The sequence below is a fragment of the Salminus brasiliensis genome, chromosome 22 (genome assembly GCF_030463535.1).
Source record: "Salminus brasiliensis chromosome 22, fSalBra1.hap2, whole genome shotgun sequence".
NCBI lineage: Eukaryota > Metazoa > Chordata > Actinopteri > Characiformes > Bryconidae > Salminus > Salminus brasiliensis.
This window is the reverse complement of record NC_132899.1, coordinates 568,281-584,419: the sequence shown is the minus strand read 5'-3', so window position 1 is coordinate 584,419 and position 16,139 is coordinate 568,281. Positions and strand designations below refer to the sequence as shown.

At 50.1% G+C, this 16,139-nt stretch overlaps 7 non-coding genes across 7 annotated transcripts; all 7 read right to left on the bottom strand.

Annotated features, from left to right (window-relative positions):
* Positions 1 to 500: 500 nt before the first annotated feature.
* Positions 501 to 574, bottom strand: trnai-aau (transfer RNA isoleucine (anticodon AAU)). The gene has a single exon. It is a non-coding gene; the product is annotated as a tRNA-Ile (tRNA).
* Positions 575 to 2,008: 1,434 nt separating this feature from the next.
* Positions 2,009 to 2,081, bottom strand: trnaf-gaa (transfer RNA phenylalanine (anticodon GAA)). Its single transcript has one exon. It is a non-coding gene; the product is annotated as a tRNA-Phe (tRNA).
* A 404-nt stretch (positions 2,082 to 2,485) lies between these two features.
* Positions 2,486 to 2,559, bottom strand: trnai-aau (transfer RNA isoleucine (anticodon AAU)). The gene has a single exon. It is a non-coding gene; the product is annotated as a tRNA-Ile (tRNA).
* A 719-nt stretch (positions 2,560 to 3,278) lies between these two features.
* trnad-guc (transfer RNA aspartic acid (anticodon GUC)) lies at positions 3,279 to 3,350 on the bottom strand. Its single transcript has one exon. It is a non-coding gene; the product is annotated as a tRNA-Asp (tRNA).
* A 643-nt stretch (positions 3,351 to 3,993) lies between these two features.
* On the bottom strand, positions 3,994 to 4,066 carry trnaf-gaa (transfer RNA phenylalanine (anticodon GAA)). Its single transcript has one exon. It is a non-coding gene; the product is annotated as a tRNA-Phe (tRNA).
* Positions 4,067 to 4,470: 404 nt separating this feature from the next.
* On the bottom strand, positions 4,471 to 4,544 carry trnai-aau (transfer RNA isoleucine (anticodon AAU)). Its single transcript has one exon. It is a non-coding gene; the product is annotated as a tRNA-Ile (tRNA).
* Positions 4,545 to 6,455: 1,911 nt separating this feature from the next.
* trnai-aau (transfer RNA isoleucine (anticodon AAU)) lies at positions 6,456 to 6,529 on the bottom strand. Its single transcript has one exon. It is a non-coding gene; the product is annotated as a tRNA-Ile (tRNA).
* Between the last annotated feature and the right edge of the window lie 9,610 nt (positions 6,530 to 16,139).

The following is a 16,139-nucleotide window of genomic DNA, read 5'->3' as shown; positions in this document are numbered from 1 at the left end:
GAAAAAGCATGTCGCAGGCGTTCTGCCGAAACGCGGGATCGAACCAGGGACCTTTAGATCTTCAGTCTAACGCTCTCCCAACTGAGCTATTTCGGCACGGTGGGCAGCGAGCCCAGTCCTGCCTGTGCTGTGCAACCTCAGTCAAGTTATCGTGCTAACAGCCAGTATGCGGCGACAAATGAATGCTAGTTTCTACGGAGATAAGGTGCATGGGGATCTTTTCCTAGGCTGGTGTTGCCTTGGTATGGAGACACGACCGTCAGAGGTATCCGCAAAGGGGAGTTTGTCCCCATAGGACAAGAGCACTTTCCATCAGGCACGAGTTAGCGGCTATCGATGGCCTCAGTCAGAAACGTGCGCTCTTGTAGCGTCCTTCACAGTGCCGATCGGGAGCAAAGTTACTCTCCTCCTAGCTTGGACTTCATGTCCAGCAATCCCAATGGCCTGCACTTGGTAGACCAAGCCCATTGCTGGTAAACAGTGCGGTGCAAAAGCAGATGTGGCCAGTACGGGGATGGAACCCGCGACCTTGGCGTTATTAGCACCACGCTCTAACCAACTGAGCTAACCAGCCCGGCCGGTGCCCTCGCCCCTCCGGCCGTGGATGACGAAGGTCACGTCCGGCACTGCCTTAGGCCTTACCCAGAAAGTGCCTGTGTGGGGATGTCTGCAGGGGCACTGGAGCATGCCCCTGAGCTTCAACACTCCTTCCAGTGAGGACGATACTTTGAATTTCTCAAATGGATTGAGATCTGTCATTTAATTGCCACATTCCTGACAAAGCTCACATTGGCCACAGCTGTTGGGGTAAATTTCTAATGCACTAATCGAGAAACCACCATGGACAAAGGACAGATTGATCCCATCCCTTTTGGTTAGGAGCGTTTCCTAAAGGCAGCAGAAACACCCCTGTGGCATGTTGTCGTCCGGTTTTGAACCATGGACCTCTTTGGAGTAAGGCAAAGATGATGAACACTACCATGCATAGACCACAAGCAGTGCTGGAAAGAGTCTGTGTTCTGCATTCTCAACGACAAGATTTTGCGGAGAGTTTCCTTTCAAATTCAGCCAGCGTACCTGCAGATACATTTGTCAGCTGGTGCTTTCGCAGCCTTGGTGGAATAGAGCTGAGCGAAGCTGCCGTCCAAGCAGCCGACCCACATTTCATTCCCAGCCAGTATGTGAGCTTTCGCGCACCCGGCTCATGCAAGCAGTCACGCTTGCCAGAAGCCAGCGGTGCATCGTCCTCCTTTCAGAAAGAAGAGGTTGCATGGGCAGCAAAAGCAACAGGCCCTCTCCGTCGGGGAATCGAACCCCGGTCTTCCGTGTGACAGGCAGAGACACTATCCACTATACTAACGAGGAACGCATGAGGGGGTGGGGGAATACTGCGAACCTTTACATGTCTGAGTACAGCTGAGGTAGCAGTTTTGTCGGAACGTTGGAATTCCATCAAAGTGATCAGTTCAGCCGTCTGGGAAAAGATACCGTGTATTGGTCTCTAAAACTTGTCCAGCATGCGCCGTTGTCTATTTCCAGCTGAGAGGAGCGAAGGGGATGCGGCCCCTTCGGCATAGAGATCCTTGACGGGAGGACAACTTGTCCCACTGACCCACTCGGCAGGACTCACCAGTCACTGAAGGGTATTCCCCTGTACCATGGAGCGGTTTCCACATCACACGGAGACGCAACAGATCAGGATGCCCTCCACCATGCTTCTGTAGGAGCAGAGTTTTTGGAGAAGGTGCATGCATGTCAATCTTCTACAGGCTCCTTAGCAAGTAGATGCGTTACTTCACCTTCTTACTTCAAGATGCTTGTTGGAAGGAAAGGCAGGTTTCACTGAGATGTGACCCCTGATCCCTGGATTCAAACGGCATGGTCCTAACTATGACACTACGGAACCTTCTCGCCTGCGTTGTTCTCAAGAGTTCCCCTGAAATAAGGACATCTGATGCCGCCCAGCAACTTGACAGCGGCGGCCAGAAAAAGCATGTCGCAGGCGTTCTGCCGAAACCCGGGATCGAACCAGGGACCTTTAGATCTTCAGTCTAACGCTCTCCCAACTGAGCTATTTCTGCACAGTTGGCAGCGAGCCCAGTCCTGCCTGTGCTGTGCAACCTCAGTCAAGTTATCGTGCTAACAGCCAGTATGCGGCGACAAATGAATGCTAGTTTCTACGGAGATAAGGTGCATGGGGATCTTTTCCTAGGCTGGTGTTGCCTTGGCATGGAGACACGACCGTCAGAGGTATCCGCAAAGGGGAGTTTGTCCCCATAGGACGAGAGCACTTTCCATCAGGCACGAGTTAGCGGCTATCGATGGCCTCAGTCAGAAACGTGCGCTCTTGTAGCTTCCTTCACAGTGCCGATCGGGAGCAAAGTTACTCTCCTCCTAGCTTGGTCTTCATGTCCAGCAATCCCAATGGCCTGCACTTGGTAGACCAAGCCCATTGCTGGTAAACAGTGCGGTGCAAAAGCAGATGTGGCCAGTACGGGGATCTAACCCGCGACCTTGGCGTTATTAGCACCACGCTCTAACCAACTGAGCTAACCGGCCCGGCCGGTGCCCTCGCCCCTCCGGCCGTGGATGACGAAGGTCACGTCCGGCACTGCCTTAGGCCTTACCCAGAAAGTGCCTGTGTGGGGATGTCTGCAGGGGCACTGGAGCATGCCCCTGAGCTTCAACACTCCTTCCAGTGAGGACGATACTTTGAATTTCTCAAATGGATTGAGATCTGTCATTTAATTGCCACATTCCTGACAAAGCTCACATTGGCCACAGCTGTTGGGGTAAACTTCCAATGCACTAATCGAGAAACCACCATAGACAAAGGACAGATTGATCCCATCCCTTTTGGTTAGGAGCGTTTCCTAAAGGCAGCAGAAACACCCCTGTGGCATGTTGTCGCCCGGCTTTGAACCATGGACCTCTTTGGAGTAAGGCAAAGATGATGAACACTACCATGCATAGACCACAAGCAGTGCTGGAAAGAGTCTGTGTTCTGCATTCTCAACGACAAGATTTTGCGGAGAGTTTCCTTTCAAATTCAGCCAGCGTACCTGCAGATACATTTGTCAGCTGGTGCTTTCGCAGCCTTGGTGAAATAGAGCTGAGCGAAGCTGCCGTCCAAGCAGCCGACCCACATTTCATTCCCAGCCAGTATGTGAGCTTTCGCGCACCCGGCTCATGCAAGCAGTCACGCTTGCCAGAAGCCAGCGGTGCATCGTCCTCCTTTCAGAAAGCAGAGGTTGCATGGGCAGCAAAAGCAACAGGCCCTCCCCGTCGGGGAATCGAACCCCGGTCTTCCGCGTGACAGGCGGAGATACTGTCCACTATACTAACGAGGAACGCATGAGGCGGTGGGGGAATACTGCAAACCTATACATGTCTGAGTACAGCTGAGGTAGCAGTTTTGTCGGAACATTGGAATTCCGTCAAGGTGATCAGTTCAGCCGTCTGGGAAAAGATACCGTGTATTGGTCTCTAAAACTTGTCCAGCATGCGCCGTTGCCTATTTCCAGCTGAGAGGAGCGAAGGGGATGCGGCCCCTTCGGCATAGAGATCCTTGACGGGAGGACAACTTGTCCCACTGACCCACTCGGCAGGACTCACCAGTCACTGAAGGGTATTCCCCTGTACCATGGAGCGGTTTCCACATCACATGGAGACGCAACAGATCAGGATGCCCTCCACCATGCTTCTGTAGGAGCAGAGTTTTTGGAGAAGCTGCATGCATGTCAATCTTCTACAGGCTCCTTAGCAAGTAGATGCGTTACTTCACCTTCTTACTTCAAGATGCTTGTTGGAAGGAAAGGCAGGTTTCACTGAGATGTGACCCCTGATCGCTGGATTCAAACGGCACGGTCCTAACTATGACACTACGGAACCTTCTCGCCTGCGTTGTTCTCAAGAGTTCCCCTGAAATAAGGACATCTGATGCCGCCCAGCAACTTGACAGCGGCGGCCAGAAAAAGCATGTCGCAGGCGTTCTGCCGAAACCCGGGATCGAACCAGCGACCTTTAGATCTTCAGTCTAACGCTCTCCCAACTGAGCTATTTCGGCACGGTGGGCAGCGAGCCCAGTCCTGCCTGTGCTGTGCAACCTCAGTCAAGTTATCGTGCTAACAGCCAGTATGCGGCGACAAATGAATACTAGTTTCTACGGAGATAAGGTGCATGGGGATCTTTTCCTAGGCTGGTGTTGCCTTGGCATGGAGACACGACCGTCAGAGGTATCCGCAAAGGGGAGTTTGTCCCCATAGGACGAGAGCACTTTCCATCAGGCACGAGTTAGCGGCTATCGATGGCCTCAGTCAGAAACGTGCGCTCTTGTAGCGTCCTTCACAGTGCCGATCGGGAGCAAAGTTACTCTCCTCCTAGCTTGGACTTCATGTCCAGCAATCCCAATGGCCTGCACTTGGTAGACCAAGCCCATTGCTGGTAAACAGTGTGGTGCAAAAGCAGATGTGGCCAGTACGGGGATCGAACCCGCGACCTTGGCGTTATTAGCACCACGCTCTAACCAACTGAGCTAACCGGCCCGGCCTGTGCCCTTGCCCCTCCGGCCGTGGATGACGAAGGTCACGTCCGGCACTGCCTGAGGCCTTACCCAGAAAGTGCCTGTGTGGGGATGTCTGCAGGGGCACTGGAGCATGCCCCTGAGCTTCAACACTCCTTCCAGTGAGGACGATACTTTGAATTTCTCAAATGGATTGAGATCTGTCATTTAATTGCCACATTCCTGACAAAGCTCACATTGGCCACAGCTGTTGGGGTAAATTTCTAATGCACTAATCGAGAAACCACCATAGACAAAGGACAGATTGATCCCATCCCTTTTGGTTAGGAGCGTTTCCTAAAGGCAGCAGAAACACCCCTGTGGCATGTTGTCGTCCGGCTTTGAACCATGGACCTCTTTGGAGTAAGGCAAAGATGATGAACACTACCATGCATAGACCACAAGCAGTGCTGGAAAGAGTCTGTGTTCTGCATTCTCAACGACAAGATTTTGCGGAGAGTTTCCTTTCAAATTCAGCCAGCGTACCTGCAGATACATTTGTCAGCTGGTGCTTTCGCAGCCTTGGTGGAATAGAGCTGAGCGAAGCTGCCGTCCAAGCAGCCGACCCACATTTCATTCCCAGCCAGTATGTGAGCTTTCGCGCACCCGGCTCATGCAAGCAGTCACGCTTGCCAGAAGCCAGCGGTGCATCGTCCTCCTTTCAGAAAGAAGAGGTTGCATGGGCAGCAAAAGCAACAGGCCCTCCCCGTCGGGGAATCGAACCCCGGTCTTCCGCGTGACAGGCGGAGTTACTGTCCACTATACTAACGAGGAACGCATGAGGCGGTGGGGGAATACTGCAAACCTTTACATATCTGAGTACAGCTGAGGTAGCAGTTTTGTCGGAACGTTGGAATTCCGTCAAGGTGATCAGTTCAGCCGTCTGGGAAAAGATACCGTGTATTGGTCTCTAAAACTTGTCCAGCATGCGCCGTTGCCTATTTCCAGCTGAGAGGAGCGAAGGGGATGCGGCCCCTTCGGCATAGAGATCCTTGACGGGAGGACAACTTGTCCCACTGACCCACTCAACAGGACTCACCAGTCACTGAAGGGTATTCCCCTGTACCATGGAGCGGTTTCCACATCACACGGAGACGCAACAGATCAGGATGCCCCCCACCATGCTTCTGTAGGAGCAGAGTTTTTGGAGAAGGTGCATGCATGTCAATCTTCTACAGGCTCCTTAGCATGTAGATGCGTTACTTCACCTTCTTACTTCAAGATGCTTGTTGGAAGGAAAAGCAGGTTTCACTGAGATGTGACCCCTGATCACTGGATTCAAATGGCACGGTCCTAACTATGACACTACGGAACCTTCTCGCCTGCGTTGTTCTCGAGAGTTCCCCTGAAATAAGGACATCTGATGCCGCCCAGCAACTTGACAGCGGCGGCCAGAAAAAGCATGTCGCAGGCGTTCTGCCGAAACGCGGGATCGAACCAGGGACCTTTAGATCTTCAGTCTAACGCTCTCCCAACTGAGCTATTTCGGCACGGTGGGCAGCGAGCCCAGTCCTGCCTGTGCTGTGCAACCTCAGTCAAGTTATCGTGCTAACAGCCAGTATGCGGCGACAAATGAATGCTAGTTTCTACGGAGATAAGGTGCATGGGGATCTTTTCCTAGGCTGGTGTTGCCTTGGTATGGAGACACGACCGTCAGAGGTATCCGCAAAGGGGAGTTTGTCCCCATAGGACAAGAGCACTTTCCATCAGGCACGAGTTAGCGGCTATCGATGGCCTCAGTCAGAAACGTGCGCTCTTGTAGCGTCCTTCACAGTGCCGATCGGGAGCAAAGTTACTCTCCTCCTAGCTTGGACTTCATGTCCAGCAATCCCAATGGCCTGCACTTGGTAGACCAAGCCCATTGCTGGTAAACAGTGCGGTGCAAAAGCAGATGTGGCCAGTACGGGGATGGAACCCGCGACCTTGGCGTTATTAGCACCACGCTCTAACCAACTGAGCTAACCAGCCCGGCCGGTGCCCTCGCCCCTCCGGCCGTGGATGACGAAGGTCACGTCCGGCACTGCCTTAGGCCTTACCCAGAAAGTGCCTGTGTGGGGATGTCTGCAGGGGCACTGGAGCATGCCCCTGAGCTTCAACACTCCTTCCAGTGAGGACGATACTTTGAATTTCTCAAATGGATTGAGATCTGTCATTTAATTGCCACATTCCTGACAAAGCTCACATTGGCCACAGCTGTTGGGGTAAATTTCTAATGCACTAATCGAGAAACCACCATGGACAAAGGACAGATTGATCCCATCCCTTTTGGTTAGGAGCGTTTCCTAAAGGCAGCAGAAACACCCCTGTGGCATGTTGTCGTCCGGTTTTGAACCATGGACCTCTTTGGAGTAAGGCAAAGATGATGAACACTACCATGCATAGACCACAAGCAGTGCTGGAAAGAGTCTGTGTTCTGCATTCTCAACGACAAGATTTTGCGGAGAGTTTCCTTTCAAATTCAGCCAGCGTACCTGCAGATACATTTGTCAGCTGGTGCTTTCGCAGCCTTGGTGGAATAGAGCTGAGCGAAGCTGCCGTCCAAGCAGCCGACCCACATTTCATTCCCAGCCAGTATGTGAGCTTTCGCGCACCCGGCTCATGCAAGCAGTCACGCTTGCCAGAAGCCAGCGGTGCATCGTCCTCCTTTCAGAAAGAAGAGGTTGCATGGGCAGCAAAAGCAACAGGCCCTCTCCGTCGGGGAATCGAACCCCGGTCTTCCGTGTGACAGGCAGAGACACTATCCACTATACTAACGAGGAACGCATGAGGGGGTGGGGGAATACTGCGAACCTTTACATGTCTGAGTACAGCTGAGGTAGCAGTTTTGTCGGAACGTTGGAATTCCATCAAAGTGATCAGTTCAGCCATCTGGGAAAAGATACCGTGTATTGGTCTCTAAAACTTGTCCAGCATGCGCCGTTGTCTATTTCCAGCTGAGAGGAGCGAAGGGGATGCGGCCCCTTCGGCATAGAGATCCTTGACGGGAGGACAACTTGTCCCACTGACCCACTCGGCAGGACTCACCAGTCACTGAAGGGTATTCCCCTGTACCATGGAGCGGTTTCCACATCACACGGAGACGCAACAGATCAGGATGCCCTCCACCATGCTTCTGTAGGAGCAGAGTTTTTGGAGAAGGTGCATGCATGTCAATCTTCTACAGGCTCCTGTGGTGGAAGTTGAGAAACAACACAACCCTGTCTTGTGTTGCAGTGAGTAATAACTTTATTCGAGCAACAGAATATAGTCGCTTCCTAACAAGTAAGCATGGCTTTCTTATATACATGGAAATGAGGAAGTTGAAACGGTCACAGACAATTTCAGTTCCTGTCGACAGTGTCTGGTACACCAAAATATCAACTCCCACATTGTTGTGCAACAGACTTCATATTTAAATTCTGCACTTATGACCCCTGCAAGTGTACATACACATATTAGGAACACTCAGACTTATTCTACCATATAAGGGCATAAACTTGAGCAACCTACAAATCAGAGTGTAACTACTCCTAACTTAAGCTTAATGATGACTCACAGAGTACATGTGTTCTATACATGTGCCATGGTATTGCATACTGCATAGGAGAGAAACAGCGTAACTTGATTACAATACATTGAATTACACTTGCATACTACTAGATTAAGAATCACACACAAAATAATAAGGTTTCCCGTAACACTCCCCCCTTTGATTATTAATCAATCCCGAATCTAGTAGTCGGGCGGTCACTCCTGGAACAGTGTACGCAATTCCAGTTCTCCAGGGTCCTGATTGTTCAGATGGAGCTGAATCATCTGATACTGCGTAAGAGAGCGACTGAACATATGCAATAAACATTTGAAAAGGCAGGGAATTAAACAGAAAACTAACAGAAATAAAAACAACATAGGAATACAAACAGTCAGAAGCCAATGGCCCAATGGTCCGAATAGGGACAGCCATTCCCACCAGCCGCTGGAATTAGTAGGTGGAGGGGTGATGGCTTGTTTCATATGGTCCACATAACTGGTAATATTATCACTCAAATCAGGAATATAAAAACAACATGATGTGTTAAGCATTTTGCACACTCCTCCCTCCTTCATAGTAAGCAGATCTAAAACCATGCGATGCTGAAGTACAGCCGCACGGATAGCCTGTTGTTCGTGGCGAAGGGCATTGATTGCCCCTGCCGTATCATTCACAACAGTTAGAAGTTGATATGCTAAGCTATTGATTTTGAGGAGAGCCACTGTGGTACCTTCACCCAAAAACAAAGACCACCCAATTGACTGACCAGGAGTGGTCCATGGATCCATCATCTTGTACCCGTTATACCATTGTCCTGACACAAGGTCCCGCTTACGACGGCTGAGGGATGTAGGGGTCGGGATGGTGGTTTGAAACCGGACATAGACTGATGCCTTTGGAGTGACCATACCGGGATAACAGCACCCAGTCCATCCTTTGGGGAGCTGTCCATATGCCCTGTCCCCACAAATCCACATGACATTAGTAGTGCCACGCGGTGTAGCCATAGTGCAGTTAAAGGAAGAGTTTCCTGCTTGGCAGGTGCGTCCATTATTGGTGAAAATATAATGATCACACCTGGACTGGCCTACTGGGCGCGTGCCATTAGTATGGCATACGCAACGGTGGCCCTTCTGGACTGCTATATGCAGAGTTATTTTGGTTGGAGAGCGGTTGTCTGGGCCGATGCAACTGGTGTTATGCTGCAATGCCTGGCACATAGATTTAGTGAGGTTTAAGATGGATGTGTCGCACTCTGAGACTGGAATGACAGTCCATGGCACGGTTACATGCTGACACACCCAGCATTCTCCATTGGCATGTGAGGCATGTATAATAGCTGACATGCATGCAGTATTGTGTCTGCACTTTACTGCCAGAACCTCAGCTTCTGTGGCGTTTGGAGCATTAAAGGGGACAAATTCTTTGAGCACGTCTAGTTCATATTGAATATCGTTATTCTGCGCCTGTTGCATTCGCTCGGATAGTTGTTCTGCATTGGCCGTTTTACTCAGTTGAACTGCCACAATTAATGCACTACAGTAATCCCTACCACTGCGATCTATGCAACAATAATATTTACCCGAGGTAATAGTCTGATTCCATGGCCAATTTAGATGGATGTTGATCATGTTTTTATCAGTGGAATGCTCGGTTACCTGGATGCTAGTATAGCTGCCATCACTGGACCCCAATGTGTCAGACCAGGCTGTACAGGGGTCTCTGCAAAGATACTTATTGTATCTAGCGTAGGAATACACCTTACTTGAGGTTTTAACAATTTTACACTGTACAGTCACGTTGGTTCCCAGATGGGGTGAAAGGACCGGGTTATCCACTGGGGCTAGCAGGCTTGCGAACGTCATGCCTCCCATTGGGGTGTAGAAAGCCTTACACGTGCCTATTACCGCCCATCCCACGATGAGCCAGCCAAGTGCCATTTTACTTTGCTGCTGTTGCGGTGTCAGGAGTGGTTGGTGCCTTCTTGCAGTGGGAGTGGTGTACCCAGGTGCCTCTTCCTTCTACCTTGACGGCCGTGTGGGTTACCAGAAGCACCTGATGAGGTCCGGTCCACCTAGGTTGGTTCCACCTGCGTCTGCGGAGGTCTCGGATCAGTACCCAGTCACCTGGCTTGTGGCTGTGGAAGGGCTTGTCAGCTGGTTTTGGTAGTACTGCCTTCACCTGCTTAGACACAGACAGAAGCGTCTCATACAGGGAGACGCAATACGTTGTGAGAGAGTGGTCAAGGAGCTGGTTGTCGAGTGAGGGTGGACCTAATCCTGTGTTGGGAGGTCTGCCAAACACTATCTCAAAGGCACTGAGACCTGTTCTTTTTTGTGGCCTGGTTCTACTTTGCCAAAGAACCAGGGGGAGGCACTTAACCCAATTGAGGCCTGTTTGTTGTGTCATTTTTGCCAGACCATTTTTTATGGTCCCATTAATCCTTTCAACTGCCCCAGCGCTAGCGGGGTGATAGCTACAATGTTTTCTCATGTCTATCCCTAAGTACTTGGTCAAACTGATCAGGCCTGTGTGTACAAATGGTGTGCCATTGTCACTTGAGACGCGCTGTGGCAGACCCCACCTGGGGATTATTTCTCTGAGGAACGCTTTTGTTACTGCTTCGCCATCCTGAGTACCTGTGGGGAAAACTTCAACCCATTTACTGAACATACATACACAGACCAGGAGAAACCGCTTCCCTTCTGCCGGTGTTAATTCCACAAAGTCAATCTGCCAGTGCTGAAATGGCTCTGTCGCTGGGGGGTGACCCACAGACTGTTGTGACAGAGGTTGTGTGTGTCTGTGCGTGTTTTGTGCACATGTGAGACAGTTAGAACAAAAATTTTGGGTGAGTGTGGAGAGTCCAGGTGCAAACCAGTGTCTTGCTATCATATCCATTATCCCCCCTTTGCTCATGTGACTCCTCCCATGAGCAATAGCAATTAACCCTTTCATGTATGCTTTTGGGAGACATGGTCTATCTGTTGCACTGTGTATCCACACACTGTTTTGTCTGTCACACCCTGATTTAGTCCACTGAGCTTTTTCTGCTGCAGTGGCAGCAGATTGAATTTCTTGCAGGGTTGGTTTCTCTTGGTCTGTTAGAGGTAGTTGTGTAGCGGCAACAGGCGCTGCGCGAGCTGTGCATTTGGCCACATGGTCTGCAAAGGCGTTTCCTCTGCTGACAGGATCAGCTGCTGAAGTGTGCGCTGCGCATTTAACAACAGCAATCTGCGAAGGTAACAACAAAGCAGAGAGTAAATCATTTATTAGTTTGTGATGTTTTATTTTTGTGCCTGAGCTTGTCAGAAAATTGCGTTGCTTCCACATATACCCGAAGTCGTGGGCTACGCCCCATGCGTACCTGGAATCTGTCCAGACAGTGAGCGTTTTGCCTTCTGCCAGTTTACAAGCCTTAGTTAATGCCACCAGTTCTGCAGCTTGTGCTGAATATGAACTAGGGAGGCTTTGTGTGTGTAAGACCTCGGTAGCAGAGACCACAGCACAGGCGACTCGGTTAGTTCCTGTCTTGTCTCTGCTGGCTGAGCCATCTACAAAAAGCTCTAACTCCGCATTTGGCAGCGGTTCCTCTTTGAGGTCTATTCTGGGTGTGCATGTGTGTAGCAGCAATAGGTGACAGTCGTGTGGTTCCCCATCGTCCGGGGTAGGCAAGAGTGAGGCTGGGTTCAGAGTGGTGCAACGCTGTACCGTAACATTAGGCATATCTAGCAAGGCTATATGATAACGCAGCCACCGCTGTGCTGAGAGGTGTGCAACTTTCTGATCTTGCAGAATGCTATGCACTGAGTGTGGGACCTTGAGAGTTAAAGGAGCATATGCTACAATGTCCCTGGAAGCCACTATAGCTTTCTCAGCTGCTGCCACTGCTCTAAGGCACACTGGTAGACCCTGAGCCACAGGATCTAATTTACTAGAAAAGTATGCCACTGGGCGTGACTTGTCCCCATGTTTTTGAGTGAGTACTGATGTCATGTACATACCCTTAGCGTCCACCATCTGGACGAAGGGTTTTGTTGGGTCAGGTATGCCCAATGCTGGCATATTTTGTAACGCAACCTTAAGTTGTGTGAAAGCCTCATTTGCCTGTTCAGTCCACTGCAGTTTTGCAGTGCTTGTTCCCTTATTTGGGATAATGTCCCTCAGGGGGCTCTCTCTCTCAGCATAGGAAGGAATAAATGCACGACAGTAGGAACACATTCCCAAAAAAGACAACAATTGTTTCTTTGTCATGGGTTTTGGAGTCTGGCAAATTGCCTGAATTCTGTCAGCAGACATACGTCTTTGGCCTGCTGTAAGAATGTGGCCCAGAAAGGTAACCTCTTGCTTGCAATACTGGAGTTTCGCTTTGCTGGCTTTGTGCCCGTGCTCAGCTAGGTGTTGTAGGAGACGTAAGGTGGCCCGCCTACAAAGCTCCCGACAGGGGGCGCTAAGAAGCAGGTCATCCACGTACTGAACCAAGACTACCCCTTTAGGCAGGGCCAATGATGCCAGACTATCTCTCAGGGCCGCATTGTAAATAGTGGGTGACTCACAATACCCCTGACAAAGTCGCGTAAAGGTATAAGCTTTTCCTTCAAAAGAGAAAGCAAACCAGAATCTGCTATCTGGGTGTACCGGTACACTAAAGAATGCATTCGCTAAATCCACCACTGTGTAATGGGTGTGATCAGTGGGAATCTGAGACAAAATAGTATGGGGGTTTGGTACTTCAGGTGCTCGAGCCTGGACTGCAGCATTTACTGCCTGCAGATCCTGAACAAACCTCCACTCATCCCGGCCGGGTTTCTTGACTGGAAAAATTGGTGTTCTGACTGGTGAATCTGGGCATGGCACTATGACCCCTGCCTCAAGCAAAGCTTGAAACACGGGTCTGATGCCGTCAATTGCTTCAGGTTTCAAGGGGTACTGAGCTTGTCTAGGCCTATGTGTGGATTTAGGTGTGATGGATATTGGTTCACAGTCCTTAATCAATCCCACATCGCACGTAGTTGACGCCCACAGCCGAGGGGGGAGTGAAGCTAGCTCCAATTCCTCCTCCTCTGTGAGTGTGGCAGCCTGAATCAGTGGAGGTGAGCCAAACAGCTCCACTGTTCGCTCTGCTCTCAGCCTGTACTGAAAAGGACACTTCCTCGTTTTTGTGGAAGCGCTATACTGCACATTGGGGTGCTCTGTGTTAGCCCAATCATTAGCCCTGGCCACCCTCAAAGCCCATGGCCCGATATCTTGCCACGGGAGGGTATGTTTATGTCTGGCCAGGGAGATGTGGGGGTAGGAATTTTCCACTGTGAACAACATATCCTGCTGTTTCGTAAGTGAGACTAAAGCAGCTGCCATTTTATCATTCCATATTAGTGCTGTGGTTGACAAAGGCTCTGCTCCTGATGTGAAAAAATGCTTTTCATAATCATGATCAGGGCCTTGGCTAATATGTGAGGTGCAGTGTAAATCAACCTCTTTCCACTGCAAAGGACAGCATACGACCTTTCCTGCTTCTGACAGGAAATGTTTGACAACTTCGCCACATTCGTCAATTATACGCCACATGTAAGCATATCCTGGAACCCCGGATGCTATCTGAACCATGCATGGTTGTTCTGAGAAATCTACAGCTAGACCATTCGGGGAACTGATCAAACTGCATCCTAATTTACACATCAAATCTCTGGCAAGCAGATTCACCGGACATACAGAAGACATTAAAAAACAATGAGAAAAGGTTTTGTCATTTAATGAACATTGGAGAGGGACGGACACCCTTTCTTCCACTACTTCTCCCCCTATTCCCATCAACACTTGTGATTTACCCCTTTGCACGTTGCACTGAAAATCATTTGTTCTGATCACTGAGTGGCCTGCGCCACTATCTACAAGGAATTCTAAGGCCTTTCCTTCTACGTTTATAACTAATTTAGGCATACTAAGAGGGCATGTTGTGAGTTGCTGAACTAATAAGAGATAAGGAGATAATAGGGGTACTTCCCTTTCTTGTGCGTCAGTGGGTCCCGTTTCGTCGTCCGGCCCCTCCGCCGCCCGTCACTCGTGCACCGTGGTGTCCCTCCTTGAGGGATTGTGATGTCCTTGGACCTCATCTCCAGGACATTCCCGAGAATAGTGTCCAGATTTCCCACAGGAATAACATCGGTCGGTCCAGTCGTCGTTCGCACCTTGATTTGAAGTAGTGGTTGGCCCTTGTTCCCCTGATCCTCCGCGTCCACCACGTCCTCTTCCTCTTCCTCTTCCTCTACCTCTTCCTCTGCCTCCTCCTTGATTCCCTACATACTGTGCCATCGTCAGGATTGCTTGGTCCATCGTGTCTGTTCTTTTCTTTTCCTTCTTTTTGGCCTGACTGTTTAGGAGGGTCTCATGGTGTTTAGCGTGGTCCTCGATGACAGAGAGTGGTTGCCTGGTATACCCCACACAATGCTGCTTGATTGCAGTTGAGACTTCCGGTTTCAATCCCATCAGGAAGCTGTTACGCAAGTGTGCTTCCCATGGAAGGACATTGTCTGTGTTGGTTGCTCTTGCATCTGGTACCTCCAGGCCGCTAAAGTCCGTATGGATCCTCGTCAGTCGAACCAGATAATCCTGAACACTTTCTCCGTCTTCCTGCTTGCATGCTGCTATCTTCCCCGTGTTCACATGAAGGGGAAAGGCGGCTTCCAAACGGGTTCTTAAGTCTCTCATCATGGTCCGATAAGGAGCATTTGGGTCCTCGGCGACGCCTTCACCAGGATTATAGACGAGATTGGTCAGCCGTACTTCCCCTTGCGGCCATCCTCGGTCGATTTTGCAGTAATTGGAACCCAGTTTACGGAACAGAATACGCTTTATCTCATTGGAAGTTGGACGACAGGACATAACAAAGTTCTCAAGTTCCTCGCCGAACCTGCGACCTCCTACCTGCTGTGGATTAGGTAGTTCAGCGGCTGCTTCAACCATGTCTCTTTCATTCCAGAATCGATGTATGAGGAGGGGACCGTCTGGTCCTACTACTTCAACCATGGGGAAGGATCCGCTCGGGTATTCAGTCGGGTTTTGGGTTGACGACTGCGGAGATTCGGGTGGAATGGAGTCACCTGTGAAGAGGTTGAGGAGGTTGAATCCGTCCCCTCTGAATGGCGATAAGAAGCCTTGGCTGCGGGTGTGGGTCGCTACTGGTGACATGAGGGGTCCAGTCGGTGGTTGATTTTCCAGGAGGTTCTTGAGTTCCCTGCTGGTGACCTGGTTCGGATTCTGTAGAAAAGGGTTGTTTGAGGATGATGGGGTCGGTTGAGTCATCCGATTCAGGGCATCTTGGGCATCTTGGGCATCTTGGTATGGTCCCCTGGGTTCTGTTGATGGTGTCTGATATGGAGGTGGGTCCACATCTGCCGGACGAATTTCTACCAAGGCTGTTGTGGCTTGTTGTTGTCGAGGTTCAGGACGACGAGGCGGGGCGGCGTCGAGGTCCGGATCTGTTGTGACTGAGACACACTGAGACACAAGTTTAGTTTTGCCTACTTGCTTCTCTCTGTTTCGGATTTCAGCCTCCTCTATCCAGAATTCTACTGCCTGCAACATTTTCTCTCTATGGTTTGTGCAGTATTTGTCTACTACCCGTGGACATCCTACAGGTTTCTGTCCTACTCTGCATTTTAATTTATAAAGAAACTTTAAACTAAGGCTTCCGGTTGTTGGAAAACCGAAGTACTTAATCCAAAGTGGAACATATGTGACACTATCAATGCCGTAATCCTTAGTCATTTGACTAAATAAAGGAGCATTATGGATTCTAGGATCAAACCCCAATCCTTTACTAATTTGGGTACCCATTTTCGTTATTCTCTCACTGCAAAATTAATCACAGGAATTTAGTCCCAACAAACAATAAGCTCGTTCAACCCACTCACTAAGATCTTCTTCTCCATGGTCCGGACCTAATACTTCCTATGATACATCTACCATGGAAGGCCTCGCTATGACCAGGCTAGTCTTTTTCAGAGTTAGTTTTACAACTACACTCATATAGTGTTTGTCTCACTATTTCCTATTCCAGAGAAAAGA